At 38.7% G+C, this 19,996-nt stretch overlaps 1 protein-coding gene across 1 annotated transcript in view; it reads left to right on the top strand.

The window, feature by feature from the left end:
* Positions 1-19,996, top strand: part of GABRG3 (gamma-aminobutyric acid type A receptor gamma3 subunit) — a 666,709-nt gene that overhangs the window by 65,767 nt on the left and 580,946 nt on the right. The window lies entirely within an intron of this gene.

Below are 19,996 nucleotides of genomic sequence, written 5' to 3'. Positions count from 1 at the left end.
AGAAGTCAGAGACTGATGAGAAACATCAAAGGCAAAGGCAGCTACATGGGTGAGCACCTATGCAGGGACACAGTGAGAAGGACACATGGTGCCTGCATGGGTTTAAGGCTCTTGTATCACAACCTTCACATTTTTATTAATTTTTGATGAGGAAGCCCTGCATTTTTATTTTGCACTGGCCCCCACAGATTGTGGAGGCCTCCCATCATCCAGTGAATCTGTGCCATCAAGGAGCAGGTTTGTTTCACTTGACATGGTTACACAGCCTATAATTCTACAAATTAGAGCATCACATTTGCAAAATATCTTGCAGTTATACAATTTCAAAATCTTCTAGAAAGACCTGCTAGGTAGTGGCTATTCACACTGTATCAGTGTCTTCCAATTTCTTTTTTTTAATTTTTTAAAATTTTTATTTATTTTGAGAGACAAAGAAATCATGATCAGGGAAGGAGCAGAGAGATAGGGGAATACAGAATCTGGACCAGGCTCAAGGCTCTGAGGTTTCAGCATAGATCCTGACACGAGGCTTGAATCCATGAACCATGAGATCATGACCTGAACCAAAGTCAAATGCCTAACCAACTGAACCACCCAGGTGCCCCTCCAATTTCTAATCTTCTATTTTCTAATTTGCCACTCATTTCCTTCCCAGGTGCTTTACCAATCACTCACCTGGATTGGGGACCAACTCTCATAATTTAAAGCCATGCACATGGTTGGTTGAGATACCTGCACAGTGCACTGCAAAGACACTGAGATGAGAGCAATTCTCAGTTATGGAGTAAGACAAATCAGAGCTCACATTCGAACTGTCAGTGATTGAATATCATGGTCATATTTCCATATTTGAAAAGTGGACACAATAAAACATCCATCATATAAATTTATAATTATGCCAGATTTTGAATGTAAATATGTATAATTAGTTCATTAACTAGTCATTACTCCTTCGATGAAAAGAAAAAAGGACGAGTGAAATATTCAGATTGCTAGAACTCAGGAGAGCTGGGTGTGTAGGAGTTTTAGTTGGGAGGATGGGGGGAAAGTGAGGTCTGGAAGGCAGGGAGTCCAGGAGTGACTGTATCCAGAACTCTTGTGTGCCCTCCCTGAGTCTCTGATTTGTCTTTGTGAAACCCTGTTATAGATGGGTTGATTGTGAATTAATGAGATAATTACTGTAAGTACTTGCAGTGCTCTCTGATATATGTTGAATAAGACCTGTAATAAGTGAGTTCCTCTCTCTTGTTCTGAGATGGGCCTTTTCAAAGCAGAGATGAAGCAAGAGTATTTTGGAGGAGTAAGATTATTTAAATGTAATTTTTGGTACATTTGTTCATTCTAATACCTGTATATATTGCAGATTCTTGAGTGAGATTTAGTCTCTATAATGGGCATGAACTCAGATAGCATCCATTTGTGTTTGGATAACACAGAAGGAGATTAGTTTTAGAAGAAAAAAAAACCCTGCACTATTTTATTTATGTATGAAAAAATGAATTTGCATTGTACTCTTTCTTTCTCCTTATGCTCTTACATGAGAGGCTCTATCTCTTAGCTCCATAGACCAGCAATGTTGACTTCACATGACATTCCATCCTATCCCCTGGAACAGGGGTAGGCTCAGCCATAACTTAATCCCTGAGAGCTCCAGCCAGCATGAGCAGGCTTCTCCATCTGGGCTATGATGGCACATTGTTTCCTCCACCCTTCTTGGAGGTGATGCATCATTCCCTCCTACTTCTGCTGTTCTTAGGATAAAGCCCTGTCTAACAGTGGATCTTAAGAGGATGTATGGATTTCACTAACAGTAAAACTGTTACTAACCAAGGAGAGCAAAATTTCCTCAGATAAGTAAACAAAGTTATGTAGATCTGCTGTGTTAAAACTCCATGATTCAGACTTTCTAGTGTTGGTTGTTTTCATACTTAATGTGTTTTATTTCCAAATTGAAATCATTTTTACAAGGTTTTCCTATTTAATTATAATATTTTATCAACTAATTATTCATTTAAACAAATTGTAAAATAATAATTTACAATTATAATAAAATTATAATCTACCATAGTAATAAAACATAACTACTGGTTAATAAATTATGTATTATAATATTGATAATAGTGTACATAAGTACTTTTCTTACAATATAATATTTAATATGGTGATTCTACTCTTCCAAGTTTGATAGTTCTTTAAAAAATTTTTTTAAATCTTTAGTTTTGAAAAAGAGAGAGAGTGCGAGCATGGGAGGGGTAGAGAGAGAGGGAGACACAGAATCTGAAGCAGGCTCCAGGCTCTGAGCTGTCAGCACAGAGCCCAACGCAGGGCTCAAACTCAAAAAATGCGAGTTGATGACCTGAGTTGAAGTCAGATGCTTAACCACTCAAGTTTGATATTTCTTAATTCATATGAAGAAATTGACATTTGTGCACTATGTAGGATGAAGGAAAAATGATTAAAAATTGTTAAATGTCTATTTTCAGCTGTTGATAATCTCTAGGAAATAAATGCTGCACAAAGTCTACATGTAACCAGATGCATTTAGGCAGTAGGATGCAATCCACAAATTATGTACACTTATTATGTGCATTTTCCCTCCTACCTGTCCCCTAAATTCGTTGGGCTTCCAAAGCTGCTAAATCATGATAACTACAATTGATTCTCCTGACTTTAATCATTCCAGATAATTATTAGACCTGCACGCTCCAGAAGAAATCTGTTCATTTTAGTCAGAGTTCTGCAAAGAAATAGAAACAATAGGAGAGAGAGAGAAAGAGAGAGACAGAGAGAGAGTAGGAGCCAATCCTCCAGATTGGTTCACATGATTATGGAGGGTGAGAAGTTCCATAATTTGTCATCTGTAAACTAGAGATCCAGAAAAACTGGTGGTGGAGTTCCAGTCTAAATTTGAGAACACAAAGCACCGATGTCGCAGGGCAGTAAGACGGATATCTCAGTTTACGAAGAGAGTAAATTCACCCTTCTGATGCATTTTTGTTCTATTGAGACCCTCAATGAATTGAATTGTGCCCACCTCAATTGATGAAGGTGGATCTTCTTTACTCAGCCTACAATTCATAAGATAATCTTTTCTGGAGACACCCTCACAGATGTACCCAGAAATAGTGTTTTGCCAGGTATCTGGTATCCCTTAGCCCAGGCAAGTTGACCCATGAAATTAAGCAACACAAAGCTTTATTGATTTTATTTTTTACTGAGGCCATTCTCCAAAAGTACATTAAAAGTACAAATCATAGTGAATTGCAGTTAATTTTTATATAATGAATTAAGAAAAGTGCTGTTCTTTTTAATAATATTTGTCACTTAGTCTTATTTACCTTGCTGACAGAAGGGAAGAATATGAAAATGTCATGTCTGGTAGAAACAAAGGGTTATTACCTTGTTTTGCCCTAAGGAGACTCCTGAGATGGACCAATATTGCTCTCTGTCTCCTTGGGTTTTGGCTCATTTTGATCATGACACCTCTGGTTGCCTTAGAACGTGGAACTTGAGAGAGGGAGGAAAAACTCAGCATTCTGTGGTCAACTGTGGAGGATAAAAGCCTGATTAATCATAGAAAAATTCCAAGTGTGTGAGACACACCATTTTTCTCATAAATTCTTAATAAATCATACCAGTGCTCCTGAAATCTCCATATAGCAGTTCACTTTGCTTCTTACTATTTCCACAACACAAGAAATCTAATGTCAGTAAAATAATGATTGAAAATATTTAGCAAACAGATTAACCAATGATTTTTAAAAATGCAATATGTAGTTTCATTAATAGTTTTTAAAATCTAAATAAAACGGACAATTTGTGGGAAAAATAAATTATAAAACTTAAACCCAAGGTAAATAAATAACATTGAGGAAAATTATAAAAGTTGTCAACGAATTTCCTCCAAACAAGATGCCAGAGCCAAATTCATGTTTTTCATATTTTCTCAGAATTATTATTCTCAAAATTATAAAACTTGACGTGTGTGGAAACATACCCTCTGTGTAATACCATTTTATTTTGTAATGACTCTACTGCAACTACTATAATCTAAATTCAAAAAACTAGTGAAGGTAAGGAAGTACTGCACATCAGTAGCATATAATGAATGTAGATCAATCTTAACACAAAAGGCAATGCTTGCAGAGAAAACTCTGTATTACATTGAAAGTACCTTCTGCAGATTCTAGGACTTCTTGGAAGATTGTAAGGTGGTTTTGCATCAAAGGAGATGCAGCAGTGCAAATGTCTCAGTTGAAAGACAAAGAAGGAAATGCTTGTAATCGCTGAGATTGACTACAAAAACTGGAGTGATCAATACTGTTCCCTTTCTATGGTGACCTTGAGCTTTCTCATCCCACCCCTTGTGAGATGATTGTCAGCCATATAGCTCTGGTATCAGAACTGTGCATGAAGTTGGGCAAGGTTTGGTAGATTACAGTCGATAGGCCAGATGGAGCCATGATGTGTGTGTGTGTGTGTGTGTGTGTGTGTGTTTCTTTTTCTCTCTCTTCCTTCTCCTCCTCCTCCTCCCTTATTTTTCTTCCTTATTTATTCTTTCTCCCTCTAAGCTAAGCCTTTACACTTTTAAAGGATTGTAAAAAAGAATAAGAACAGCAGTAGCAACAACATCAACAAAACTTCCTAAACAAAAGAGGAATGTGTGATAGATTCTGTGTCTTTAAGCCTGAAATTTTTGATCTCTACATCTTTACAGAACATAGTTTTATGACACCTGCTCTAGAGGCATCCGTAACTTTCTGCATTTATTTTAATTTTTTATTTTTTAGTGTTTATTCATCTTGAGAGAGAGAAGGAGAGAGAGAGAATCCCAAGTAGGCTTTGTGTTATCAGCAAAGAACCCCATGCAGGGCTTGCTCTCATGAACTTTGAGATCATGACCTGAGCCAAAATCAAGAATTGGATGTTTAACCAACTCAACCACCCAGGCTCCCCTTGCCTTTATAATATAACATTTTTTGAATGTTAAGATCAATTAATAAAAAAAGTTACATGAACTATTCAATGAAAAATTTGGGGAAATTAATTCTAAAATTATTACTTGCTAATGAAATGATTATATATTTGAAAACCAAGAAGAGACAATGGAAAAATTAGATGATAGAGATTATTAAAGCTTTGAATATGAAAATGAAAGTATTCTCAAAAGTCAGTAAGGAAAAATAAACCTTTATCACACAAGAAGTACTGGGAAAATATTTTGTAAGTTTATTTATTTTGAGAGAAAGAGAGAAAGCATTAAGAGGGGAGGAGCAGAGAGAGAGAGGGAGAGAAGGAATCCTAAGCAGGCTCCACATTGTCAGCATGAAGCCCAATGCCGGGCTCGACCTCACTAACTGTGAGATCATGACCTGAGCTGAAGCTGGACGCTTAACCAACTGAGACACCCAGGCAACCTTGGGAAACATATTTGTAAAAAGTATACAAGAAAAGAATCACAACTAGATAATACAGATTCAAAAACAATTATTAAATCAGTAATCAAAGGAAGTGACTAACAAATATATACTGACTGCCTTCTCTGGGTCAGGAATTGTTTCAGGTACTGAAATAAAAATTAACCAAAATTCACCTTGGGAATTAGCAAAGATGTTCTCAAAGGTTATAACACAGTGTGTAGGAAGAGGTGAGATGTTTTATCCAGTCGTGGCAGTAGAATAATGCTGGGGTTTATGAGACGCAATTCTAAGAACCCCCCACTTGGAAGTACAGCATGTCACATCTGCTAGCACATTATGCGTGGGCTGAATGGGAGTCCCAAAGCCCCACCACGGAGGCATCTGCTGCAAACAGAAAAAACTAGATATGCAAGGTGGGAAAGGTGAGTGAATTAGTTGTTTTTATTATTTTTATCATATTTATTCTGTGATAAGTGAAATTCTGTGGATTTTCAAGAATGGTTCCTGCATGTTATTCTGGATTCCTTTACTGACTTCTCCTAAGTCCCAAAACCCAGATTAGGAAAAAGCAATAGTAGGTCATCCAGTTCCTATACATACAAGTGCTCGAACCTTCCTCAAAGAAACATGTCATAAGAATGTAGGCCATTTTTTTCCACCTTCCAGATTCTGTACTTTTCCTTGCTTATTTTTAAGTATTGAGGATCTAAAGAAAGAATCTAGAGTAGACAGTGCTCTTCTATATCCATTGTCCAAATGGAAAAATAAAACCATCCAGCAAGAAAGACCCTGGCTGTCTTGAAGCATTCAGTACTTAGATTTTTTTTCTCATCAGATTTTCTTTGCTGATGTTCTTTTCAAGGCAGTCCTTCCCTCATACCTGGACATGAGGTGATCTATGAGAAACCCTTCAGCTTTCTGTACCCTGCAGTCTCTGAGAACTTCAATAAGGACATTTTCTAATTGGGTCTTTTGCATAAACCCAGTTAGGACAAGTAATCAGACAAAGATTTTATGGGGTTAAATAATTTCTATTCTTATAGTTCTAGTAGAGAATGTTTTTTTTTTTTAAATCTAATTAACAAGAAGGCTTCAACACCTATGGTTATTTATGCTTTTGGTTTTTAGGAGAAAATGGCAAATAAATAACTAGAATGTCACAGATTTGTTAAAACAAAAGGAATCCAGAGGATGTGTCATGGAATCATTTGAGGTTTGCTTAGCTGTCTGTGCATCGTACATCTATCAGGCTGCACGATCCTAAAGGATGTTTCAAAGGGCCCGGCAGCAGAAAACACTGGTGATGGAGAAAGTGAGTCTTCCTCTCCATGTTATCCTTAAGGCTCCCTTTGGACATGCCTTTCATGCCATCCCTATGTAAAAAGGTGGCATTGCTTTAAAGGAATTTTACCACATACTAATTCTTTGGAAATGTACAATACTGGTTGGTAGGTATAAGATAATATAGTTCAAGATATTTTCCATTTAATCCAAACACTGAAAAGCCAAGAGATAAAAAATAAAAAAGAAGTCCCCACATATGCCCAGAATGAAAGTCATTACATTCATCTTCCATTGCAGTGCCAAGAGGCCTTTGCTCTACGTTGCCCTGTGGAGTCAGATATTTTGCATGGCATGAGGGCTTATGACATCAACTCAGGAAGCTTTTTATTTACTCATGTTAATGGTGAATTTTAGGGATATTTCCCAAAGCCAAAGAGGCATGCAAATTCTTACAAACAGTTGGAAGAAAAGGCCAGGGACTTTTATTGAAGAGTGTGTTAATCTGATTCATCTCTAAAGACAGCCTTTGCACTTACTTTTATCTTATTCAATTTCCATAGTGACTCAAAATAATAAGAAATTAGATCACATAGGTCTTCAATATGCCAAAACAGAACAAGAGAGATGCTGATTTCTGCTAGGAAGTCTTGTATCCAGGTTTACCTTGCAGCTGAGAATTAAACAGAGGGTGGTAAGGGTTTATACCCAGACAGAGCTGTCCTCAGTTCAGTGAGATTACATGTGGCAGAATCTGACTGAATAACTATTGATAAGCTAAAAACTTTTGTGTATGCTTTTTCCTTTAAGCTTTAGATGCACACTTTAAGGTGAAAAAACTCAGCATAAGTCTGTATCATTTTATTCCTCAATTTGACTAAGTTCTGAGAAATCCATTGAACAGGAAGTGACCTATACTATGTTCTCCCAAAAGTTACAGTATGTCTGAATTTTGGAAATTAATTTATGAATCCCAAAGTTTCTGGCTAAAAGTCCATTTCTGGTCGATTGTTTCACTTTGTTGCTGTCAAAGTACTTTAAAAAAATCAAATTGCTGTCATGGAAACTGAGAGCCACCATCTCATATCTAATCAGAATAACTGTAGAGATGTGCTATCTCATTGTCTCCTTGTAGTTATGAAGGCTAATTTAGTCTATTAGATTCCAATATGTTCACTGACCTGTTCTAAAGTGATAAGTGGTTAACACTAAGTCTGTAACTATCTATTTTGTATAAAATGAAATTGCTTGTTAACTGCTTTTGTATTGCCATAAAATCTGTGATAAAATTTGTATGATATGCTATTATATTTATGCCCCCCTGCTTTATTGAGACATAATTGACACAGAACACTGTATAAGTTTAATGTGTACAATGGTTTTATTTGATACATTTATAAATTGCAAAATGATTACCACCACCGCGGTATTAGCTACCACCTCCATCCTATCACACAGTTACAATTTAATGTATTTTCAAAAAGCTCTTAGGCTAAATGGAACCATTGTCACCAATAAAACCATTTGTGAAGCCTTCACACGAATTTGGGATCACACGGCACCTATTAAAATAAATTAATGTAGACCTTGATTTGTTGGTTAGGGAGCACCAACCTGCTGTAACAAGAGACTGCAAATAATTCAGTGATCTGAAGAGAATACATGGTAATCCTGAAGTGAACGTTTCAGGTTAGTAGGCTGCTGTGGCCCCTCAGTCATGCCAGGAAGCCAAATGATAGTGCACACTCCTTGTCACTTCCAGCATGTGACCTCAAAACGTGGGGGGCACTCTCTACTTCTGCTTGTCCAAATTTCTCTTGGGGAGAAATAAGTTCTAGAGCTACAGCCAGCTGGAAAGGAGTCTATGAAACAGGTTCTTATTTATCAGACACTTGCCGCCTGCAACACTACTATATAGAACATTGGGAGAATGGATTTGGGTGGGCAAATAGTCTCGGCCACTACCTTAGTCTCCACAAGTTACATGAATAGTATGTTGAACTGTAATTTCTAAATTGCTATTGATAACTGGGATAACTTCAACCTTTATTCCAATTTTAAAATATGGTTCAATAAATATGGAATGAGGATGTATTTACAATCAAGTCTTCATTACTATTTTGTAAAATTTCTAAACCCAGGTTCTCACAGTATTCCTTTTGCCATCCCCACTCCTGGTGGCTTCATCCCCACCATGTGGTGATGTCTACAGCGGCGACTCACCTGGCAGGACTGAGTCCCATTCATTTCCTCCTTGGCACCGTGCACCACAGTTGTCAGCGATACAAAGCTGTGTTGATATAAATATGTCTGATTATTTTCAGACCATCTGGATTTAGTGTAAAACCTGATATTAATAGGGCAAATGACAAATAAACTCCACATTCTCCTTGGCTCTACTGAAGGGGAGCTATTTATTTATTTTCATGACCAGTCCCAATAAGAAGGCTAAAATTCTATCTACAATCAAGACTATCAACATTACCAAGGACGTTCTCACCACGTCAAGAAATCTGAAGATGTTGGTAAATATCCATTTTCATTTCTAACTTAGATAGTCACTAGACAAGACATGTGTTCCAAGACTGTAGTCTTGAGACAGTATGAAGGTAAATTATACAAAGTAAAAAGATTTGCAACCATATGCAAAGCTTTGCTTCTCTGATGATAAAATGTCCTTAGTCTCTATAAAGAGATGCAGTTAGATTATCAAACCCCCAGATGGCACCACAGAGAGTGTAAGTTTCTGCACCAACCACCAGGGTATGCAAGATTTACTCTTTGCTTAAGTATTCATTTTTTTTTAAGTTTATTTACATATTTTTAGAGAAGGAAATAGAGAGCGAGCAGGGAGGGGCAGAAAGAGGGGTAGATAGAGAATCCCAAGCATATTCTGCACCGACAGAGCCCAACTTACAAACCATGAGATAATGACCTAAGTGGAAACCAGGAGTTGGACACTTAACTGACTGAGCCACTGAGGTGCTCCAAGTATCTGTTATTTCTAGCATAAAAGTTTGGTCATTGCTCTGTGCAGTCAAAGCTTATTGGGGAAAGAACAATGTTTCCCTTTCTAGTTTATTCCCCTAAAGTTTGTATGAACAGACAGTGTCATATTAATTACAATATTTTATCAATGTTCTAAATGTAAATGGTACCATATAGACAATGTATTCACAATTCATTGCGGTTCTAAACCAAGACAGGAAGAATCATGGAAACTACATACTTTTTAAATGTATACTTTTGAAGTGCCTAGGTGATTCAACCAGTTAAGCGTCCAACTTCAGCTCAAGTCAGATCTCATAGTCATGAGTTTGAGCCCCATGCTGGGCTCTGTGCTGACAGCCAAGAGCCTGAAGCCTGCTTCAGATTCTGTGTCTGCCCCTCCCCTTCCTCTCTCTCTCCCCTCAAAATAAATAAAAAATATAAAATAATAAAAATAATAAATGTGTACTTTAATTTGCTGATGAAGAAGAATTTAAAATCCAGGTTTTTTTTAAATTTCCAGTATTGAATCACTTGTGATCATGAACTATCAGGAGAGAAGAACTTAAGACTATTTGAATCTTTCAAACAGAGATCCCCTTCAGTTTGTCTCCAGAAGGGGCAAGCAGGGTGGTTACCTATTTGAACATATCCCATGGCCTGTCAGTGCGCCTCCTCACTGGCTGACCAGACCCCTGGGCAGGGCTAAAGTTCCACATTGCAGGTTCTACAAGTCATGGCATGTTGCTCTGGGAATTATCTCTGGCAAACAGCTGGGAGCCCCACACGAACTTAGAACTAACAGGCTGTGTCATTGCCACATGTTGCCAAAGAAGGCCTGCTCAGAAGGACCCAATTGAGTTTTAGAAGGGCCCTGAGACTTCTAAAATGTTAACAGTTCCATGTGTTAACATACAAAGCAGTTCAATGAACCCTGTGGAATTATTGCTTTAAGTGATAGATGGAGGGAGGATAGATGGAGTGACAGAGATCATTCCCAGTGAGTGCCTGCCCCAAAGGAGCAACAAGTGATGAGGACACAGGAGCCCAAGATAAGTAGAATCTCTGCACCAGCTGTGAGGTTCTAAGGAAGGAGTAACCTTTTTCTTCTGCCACCCCACTCTGCCGGTCTCATTGATTACTACATGTACTTGAAAATAGATGAATCTGATAGCCCCAAAACTCTATCCTCTCTGTAAAGGGATGGATACCTTAGGTCTGATTTTTATATTTCTCTCTTCTGCTCTTCTGTTTTCTAAGCAGTCCTACCTATAGTTCCATTAATAATAGGACTTTGAGTTTCTAGGGAAGCTACCAAATGCCATTAAAAATTCTGTAGTTTACCTAATGAGGCAATGGACAATGCCTAAATATGATTCAGATAAGGGAAGCCATACGTAAAATATTTCAATTTAATAGATGAGAAGGTTATGATACAAAGTTGGAATGGTCTCTTGTGTTTAATATTTTCTTCTCCCAGTAATACATGGGCAAGTGTGTCTACACTGACAGACTGAAAGACCACTTTGTGGAGATGTTATTGTGTACTTTTAACAATGATGGGAGCTTCCACCAAGCATATGTTCTTATACTGCTGGTGCAATAAACTCTGTAGTTTCATGGATCCCTCAAGGAAGCCCTGAGTGGATCATCACACAAAACAGCACACTGCTTGGTCTTAAACGGCATGGGGCTGGCTGGATTCTCAACTATGACCATCGAACCAATTTGGGTTTTTAACAAGTCTATGATAACAAAACAATGTCCATTGAACTAACTAGTCTTTTTTGTCATTTAAATAAACCTCAGATTTTATCATTTAATTCAAAAACAGATCGTTAGGCTGCATAAAAACTGTTTAGATTATGATCACACCTTTCCCAGATTTAATCATGTGCTTATGCGTCATGTTCTTACACACCCGTCAGATGCAGCCGAGGATTTATGATCCAGTTTCAAAGAAAATGCTTAGATTGATTCATGAAACCAATCTGCCTATCTTTTATCTTCCTACCTCTCTCCTCTCAACAACAACAGAAATAACAACAAAAAAAAAAAAAGAGAAGAAAAAGTAAAAAAGAAAAAAGAAAAACAAAGAAAGAAAGAAAAAGGATAAAAGAGTGTTTCCCTTGATGCTAAAACTCCAGTTCGACCCCGGCATAGTCGATAACCTCAAGTAAATTGCTTCCCAGCAGCAGGCCTGGTTTTAAAAGGTGACTTGGACCTGGTGGAAGCCTCAGCATCAGCGCCGTTTCCCTGGGTAGAAAATATCCCTGACAGGATTACCTGTCTTCTGCTTTAGCATTTTCTGTAGGAGACACTTCCATTTTTGAAAAATTTGAATGAATAAAGAATTCTTCTCATGATGCTAAAATCTGCCTATGGTTTACTTCTATCTGCTGGTCCTGCATTTTGCTGCCTGGAGTCTTACAGAATGATTCTAACCCATCATTCACAAGCAATTGGCACATTTTCAGCGTTTCTGTGCCATAGGCATATCCTCAGCTTCTCCAGACGCTGGTGTAGCTCTGGTATGGTGGACTTTCTGACCTGACCCCCGACTGCCTTGTCTGGATGTCTTTGTCTCATAGCTCATACTCCTAGGTTAAGCTTCTTTCTGTAGATAGAGCTGACTAGCACAGAGTTTCTGGAAAAGAAAAACAGCTCTGTCCACTGACAATTTTGTGTGCCTATTCATGTGAGTGCCTGTGATTGAACCTGGCCACTTTTGAAACAGAGAATATTTCAGTCTGTAGCTTGAGGGGAGGAATAGATACTTTGACTAAACTTTCTGAACAATTCAGTCAGGTAATTTGTACTCATTTGTGGTCCCTGTGGAGCACTAGATGTGTTCAATCTATATTTACTAACTAATGCTCAATTAATGTTTATTGAACTGAGAAGGATTTTTTTTAATTAAAAGTAAATTCTAAAAGAGAAATTTAACAAAGTAATTTCTTTGGAGATTATTATTTTATTTGTAAAATAAGTTCATTTAGCTGAAAAACATCTGACACCCCTTTCATTTCTTACATTTGCTGGTGATTTTCAAATAAAAGGAATTTGTGTATTATAGTTCAGTCTCCTGAGAAGTCATATTTTGCATTGCAAAAATGTAAATGGCAGGTGGCTCATTACTCTTTCTTCGCCCAATGAGGGACAAGCCTAAAGGACAAAATATATATATTTACTTACTTGCCTAAGTCTGGCTGGATTTTTGCGAGGCAAAGGCAAAGTTGGAACCATGGCAAAATGGAAACTTAAATAAATGTATTTAAACGTTGTCAGTGTCTATGTCACAGCAATGATAACATATTAATGTCAAAGTATTTTTTTTCAGATGGGAAATCCAGATATTCAGGTAGCTGAGAAACATTGTGCAGTGCCCTAGAAATCAATCAGTGGGGTTGCTTCCAGCACAGCAGGCTTGCTTTCTTTTAATAGAGCATGGAGTAGACCAGTGGACCACCCCCCACGCCTGACCTCATGAAATTCAGGCTCAATTGGAAGGTGAGGAAATGTGCTGATCTGGAAAGGCTGCCCTGCCTGTTCACCTCTTCTGCATCCTTTCTCATCTGCATCCTCTTCCCCCTGAGGACATAATTTCAGGGTTGATGTGGAAACAATAAATTTTAGCCCTTACTGCTGTCTAAGGACAAAGAGCCTTTTTGACAGATAGAAGCACCTGTTTATGCCTAATCAGAGAAATGACCAACCAAGTTACTGTCTCTGGAAAAGCAGTAAATCATTTTAGTGTATTTACTTGAAGATGCAAGTGTTGATTTTTGTTTCAGGAGAGAAAAATAGAAAGGACCAGGCCCATGGAGTGTGGTAGAGAATGGTGGTAGAGAAGAGGCAAATGACCCCCTTTTTTTCTTTCAAGTGGCTTCTAAACAGGTGGTCAAAGAAAGGTGATTAAAACACCTCGTGTTCACTAGGGTGAGTTGCAGAAAGAGGGGGACCATTATAATTATAGTTATTAAAATGAAAGTTTTTTTAATGCTTTTTTATGTTTGTTTTTTTTTTTTTTTTGAGAGACAGTGCGAGCAGGGGAGGGTCAGAGAGAGAGGGAGACACAGAATCTGAGGCAGCTCCAGGCTCTGAGCCAGCTGTCAGCATAGAGCCTGACGCAGGGCTCGAACCCACGAACGGTGAGATCATGACCTGAGCCAAAGCCAGACACTTAACCAACTGAGCCACCCAGACACCCCGAATGTTTATTTATTTTTGAGAGAGAGAGAGACAGAGCATGAGATGGGGAGGGGCAGAGAATGGGAAACACACTATCCGAAGCAGGCTTCAGGTTCTGAGTTGTCAGCACAGAGCTCAACACTGGGCTCAAACCCACCCACCCCGAGATCATGACCTGAACTGAAGTCTTATGCTTAACCAACTGAGCCACCCATGTGCCCCTAAAGTGAAAGTTTTTGTATAAGAAGTAGGTCTTGACTTGACCATTAAGTTTGAGGGGCCCAGCCAGGCAAGGCACAGTGGTTGTGTAATACAGTGGCCTGTGTCTGCTGGAGTCTCTGGAATCTTCATCTAAAGCTGGTAAATTGACACCACTTTTCTTATCCTTCCCCTTAATCCATGAATCGTGCTGTTTACAGGAACCCCAGTCCCACTGCTTCTTGAAGGAAAGGAACATTTCATCTCCTGGCTTTTGCCTGCCTTGGTGACGCAGTCAGGGTGGCCAGCTGGCCCCAGTGTCCCGCATTTCAGAAAACAAGCTGAATAGTAGAGAACATTGTTGCCCAGTCCATTTGATTATCCTCAATTTACTCCTCTTCACTTTTGCTAGGTGTTCAAAGTACTTAAAGATGAGTGGAGCACGTAGCTAACAGGGGGCTTCATTCTGGCCCTTCTCATCATGGCAGAATGTTCAAGGACAAGTCCAGGCGTCATCATCTCTGCATACCATCTTAGTACGTGTGCAATATTGTACAATTTTCTAACCATAAGCGACTAGTTATTGATGGTATATCAATAGTCTTAATCCTACCTTCTCTTTATTTTGTTCATAAAAGTTTATCAAATAATATTCCTTTTCTAATCAATGTAAAGTCAATGTAACCCTGTTTACCCATTAAATTTGATTCCTCAAAGGGTCACCAATACCTGAGGCTTACATTGTCATCTCTCTCAAGAAGGCCTCCATGCCATATCACATAGGGTAGGTTCCCCCATGATTTCTTTTCGCACCTTGTTGTTTTCTTTGTAGTTTGCAACAACTGGTAACTGTGTTTTATAGCACCTACTCTATCTACTGATAACGCTCTCTAGAAAAAGTTCATTTAGCTATTTACCTTGCATGTAACAAAATGATAATGAATGGATTAATGAATGAATCAGTGCAATTCATTGAACAAATGAATGCATGGGTTTGATTCTTCTTTATTATTTGCACAACAAAATTCTTAAGTAGGTCTTTGTATTGTCTCTGAATTGGGGCTTTCAGCTAACATATAGTAGGAATAGAATTCATCAAAAATCTGCTCCTAGATATACGTCTGTATTTCTGAAAGTTTGAAATGATATGAAATTGTTTCATTATTATAGCAAGAATTGGAGACAGAGTTGTTTTAGGAATGTATGAGTTTTCTTCTGGCTGATCAGTGGTGTTTATTAGCAGTAAAGACAGGAAGTCAATTTCTCTCTTTTTTGTACATCCCCTGAAAGCTGTTCAGTAAAATAGATGAGTCTCTGTTCCTCCCATTTGTGACATTGCATAGGTTTAGACCAGCAGTTTGACAAGGGATTTGGGAGTCAACCCAAGTTACCTTTACATGCTTTTTGTTGTTTTGGTAAAAGATGTGTGGTATAGGACTTTTGTTTCCAGACAAGTAACAAGAAAAGAGAAAAGGACAAAACAGAGCATTGCTGTCTGCTGAGCAGCAACCAGGCAGTCGTGGAGGGAAAAATACAGCCCGATAGATCATAGCACTTTACATCCTTCTGTTTAAAAAACAAAAGAAAAACAACCCAAGCATACTTTCAGCTTTTATCGCTACTGGAATCTTCTGTAGGGAATTGAACTAGACAGCTACAGCATTATGTGGACTTCTTTTTTTGTATAGACAAAATGCTGGCCAATTTAGACATGTCAACTTGGATTTATCCTTTTTTTTTTTTTTTACTTCATATATAGTTTATTGTCAAATTGGTTTCCATATAACACCCAGTGCTCTTCCCCACAGGTGCCCTCCTCCATGACCATCACCCCCTTGCCCTCCCCTCCCCCTTCAGTCCCTCTGTTCCTTTCAGTATTCAAGAGTCTCTCATGATTTGCCTCTCTCCCTATCCCTAATACTTTTTCCCCCTTCCCCTCCCCATGGTCTCTGTTAGGGTTCTCCTGTTAGACCTATGAGTGAAAACATACGGTATCTATCCTTCTCCGCCTGACTTATTTCACTTAGCATGACACCTGCAAGGTACATCCATGTTGCTACAAATGGCCAGATTTCATTCTCTGTGGGAAGGTGGCATTTACCTCCTATGTACATTCCCAAAAAATGACTAATTTTACATGATCATATTTCTATAATACTGTTCAGTGATAGCCAAAATAAATGAACTAAAGTGACATTTGCTGTTTGCAAGTGTAAAAAACTAGGTTTCTGGGGAAATCTTTTGGTCATTTATATTTATGATATTTCAGATTTCCTTGAAATCTCTCCCCCTTCCTTTTTTCCTAGCCCTTGATAGAACTAGCAGTTCTTACTGTGATATACAGTTGTTCATATAAATCTTGCTTATTTCCAACTCTATCTTTTGAGCATCAAAGATATTATCATTTTAATTTATTCTTTTTCTATATATCCTTGAAGTCATGGTGGTATTTTTGTCTGTATCTCTGGCTTTTTAAGATACAGTACTGTTTAAACTTTGCAGATAAGTGGGCCCAACCTTAGAAAAGAGAGAGCACTAACATTTGGGACGACTTTTGATGAGAGGTTAAGACTTTCTGTTTCTTTTTTTATGCTACAATTCAAACATTCCTGTAAGGAAAAGAAAGATAGGTACCTTCAAAATGGAAGCACTTAAAGCACTTAAAAGTAGATCCCAGGCCACTTGAGGGACTTTCAGAAAAGACTAGTGTTGTCCACACTTGCATGGAAACACTTCAAGCTTTCAGCAAATTTTAAAATAGTTTTTAATCTGAACTTCACTGAATATTGAGCACTTAAATAACTTTTTTCTTTCTTTCTTTCTTTCTTTCTTTCTTTCTTTCTTTCCTTTTTTTAAAACCTTTTTAACATTTATTTATTATTGAGAAAGAGAGAGACAGAGCTTGAGCAGGGGAGGGGCAGAGAGAAGGGGAGACACAGAATCTGAAGCAGGCTCCAGGCTCTGAGCTGTCAGCACAGAGCCCGACGCGGGGCTCGAGCCCACAAACTGTGAGATCATGACCTGAGCTGAAGTCGAAGACTTAACTGACTAAGCCACCCAGGTGCCCCACCTTTTTTTTTTTTTCCAGAGAGAGGGCACGAGTAAGGGACAGAAAGAAAGAGAGAGAGAGAGATTCCCACAAGAAGCAGCGAGAAAGAGAAGCAGGCCTCATTTGAAGTGGGGCTGGTGCTCACCTGAAGCAGGGCTGATGTTCACCTGATGCAAAACTCTAACTCACAGCCCTGAAATCAGACCTGAGCCAAAGTCAGATGCTTAACATATTGAGCCACCTAGGTACCCCTAAACAACTTATAAGTAGTGTTTCTTAAATAACTGTATTGTTTCCCCAATGCATTATTTTAGAAAGACTATAATTTGCTATCAGTTGAAAAGATGCCTTTTTTTCTTTCTGCTAGTCTCTTGTTTTATTTCTTTTTTTAGCATTTATTTATATTTTGAGACACAGAGAGAGACAGAGTGCAAGAGAGGGAGGAGTAGAGAAAGAAGGAGACACATAATCCAGAGCAGGCTCCAGGCTCTGAGCCGTCAGCACAGAGCCTGATGCGGGGCTCAGACACACAAGCAATGAGATCATGACCTGAGCCAAAGTCAGAAGCCTATCTGACTGAGCCACCAAGATGCCCCTGTTTTTATTTTTAATACAGATTTTTTAAAGTTTATTTATTATTTTGAGACAGGGGGCAGAACGCAAGTGAGGGAGGGATGCCCAATGCCCACTTTAGCTCATGAAACACAAAATTGTGACCTGAACTGAAGTTGATATTTAACTGACTGAGTCACCCAGTTAAGTCTTTTTTTTTAGACTAAAAGTCACTAATCATGAATATTTGTAAAATTGAATTTCAAATGCAAAATACATAACTCATTTTAAGCTAAGGTTTGTTACTGATTCACTTAAAAATTGTCTTTGCAATGAATTTTTTCATAAAAAAAACCTTTATTAGTATCTATGGAAAATGCAATGAAAGAAATTCTTAACAAAAAATGAAGAGACCTTTTAACCCCAAATCAGTATTACAGAAGAGGCAGGGTAGCTATCATAGACAGAAGATAGCAGCTGCAGCAGGCCTGGATTCAGATCAAGATTCAGAAGGCTCTTTCTGGATCATGTTTCCAGGATTTCCACTCCAGTTCATCTTGGAAAACAGCATCATTTTCATTTGCATACTTCCACAGCAATCTCTCTTGATTTTATCCTGTTAAATTCTTCATCCCAAATACTAGGGGTGAGAAAATTACAATTTTTATTTAAAATATTGCATAGCTAAACTTATGCTATGAGCCACAATGTTGGGGAATAGCTTATGAAGAGTGAAGGGGACAAAGGAAAAAGTAAACAATGTATAAACATGCAAAAGCTTCCGTGTGATCATGACTTTGAAGAATGTGGAACACTAATTTGACTACAAGCTTCTCTCAAGAAAAATGAAAGCACTGATGTATACATAAAATAAATATTCCTAGTTTTTTTAAATTCCATAAACACATCAAAACATGTTACAACTTGAACCACCTTCCTCCCTACAGCTTGCCTTCCCACTCAAAGAAACGTTTTGTAGTGTCTTATGCTGGGGTCTGGCCACAGGAGGATCTAAGGCTCAGTGAAGACATGACATTTTCAAGCCAGCTGAGACAGGGTTGTGAATTGGGCGAGATCTGCTTATGTCCTGATTCACATGCGCCTGTCTGTGTCTGTTTGAGATTCTTTCTCTCCTTTCTTCTTTTATGATATATTATGGAGAAAGCTGCTGTTGTATTGCTGGCTGAGGGCTCATTGCTACCCCTTCCCAGGAAATATCCCTTACTGAATGGAACCATCCTAGCTACCAAATTTTATATTACTCTCTCAGTACAGCCAGTGACTGGCAGTTGGTACAACACACTGGCCCCTCTGTAGTAATTTTGTAATGTGATCCATGCTCCACCCTCATGGGGCCAGTCTGTATCCAACTAAGACCTCATCCTTGCTTGGCTTTTTCCCTCTGCCCTATCCTGCTTCCCTTACTCTCCTGGTCCTGAGAGTGCTGCCCCAATATATCACCTGCCCAACGGGCTCTACTTTTTGGGAGCCTGACCCAAGGGCTTTCCAACAACTTTGGCACCTAGAACTCTAGATCTGCTGCATTGCTCTCCTTTCTAAGCCTAGCTTCCAGCATTCCCCTTTCATCCTGTGAACTTCTGAATATCCTTCACTAATCTTTTTTTCTATTCTTAGTTAAATAGAACCGGTTTGCAACCACAGAGCTCTAACAGCTTGATGCCTGTGTCTATCAGGGTCAGGTGAGGAGACACAAGCTGTATAGTACTTTGAACAAGGATAGTTTAATATAAAGAATTACTAACTCTAACAGGGTTGAAGTAAAGAGGGATTGGCTAGGAAGAAGTAAAGAGAACACTGAAAAATACATGAATAACAGATAAAAAATAGGTACCCAAGGAATTGGTCCGAGGGGATTAGAGCCGAATTGTTGGAGGGGGGCTGTGGCCATGGATCTCTGGGTGACAGAGAAGTCCATGTGGTCCTGAACCAGTAGAACTGGTCAGGGATCCACCCTCCAAGTTGTTGGGAAAATCTTTGTACTGGGAGGTGTCCAACTAGGGTGTCACTTCACTATAAAATCACCCAAGGTGGGTACTGGGGAAGCTGCCGGCTCTTGGAGCTACTGATTGATGTGCAGATTGGGGAGATGCTGCCCACACTGCAGGAGCTGGGCACTGAGGAAATTGTGTGTTGCAGAGCCGGGAACTGGAAGAGCTGTGCACACTTGCGAACCAGGCCTTGGAGACACTGTCATGCTGCAGGAGGTGGATGGGTGCTGGAGAAGCAGCACACACTGCAGAAACCTGCTCAGAAAGTTCCAGAACCAAGAAACAAACCCTTTGCAGTGTCCCTACAG

This window comes from Suricata suricatta, chromosome 9, assembly GCF_006229205.1.
Source record: "Suricata suricatta isolate VVHF042 chromosome 9, meerkat_22Aug2017_6uvM2_HiC, whole genome shotgun sequence".
Taxonomy (NCBI): Eukaryota; Metazoa; Chordata; class Mammalia; order Carnivora; family Herpestidae; genus Suricata; species Suricata suricatta.
This window is presented reverse-complemented; position numbering and strand designations above follow the sequence as displayed.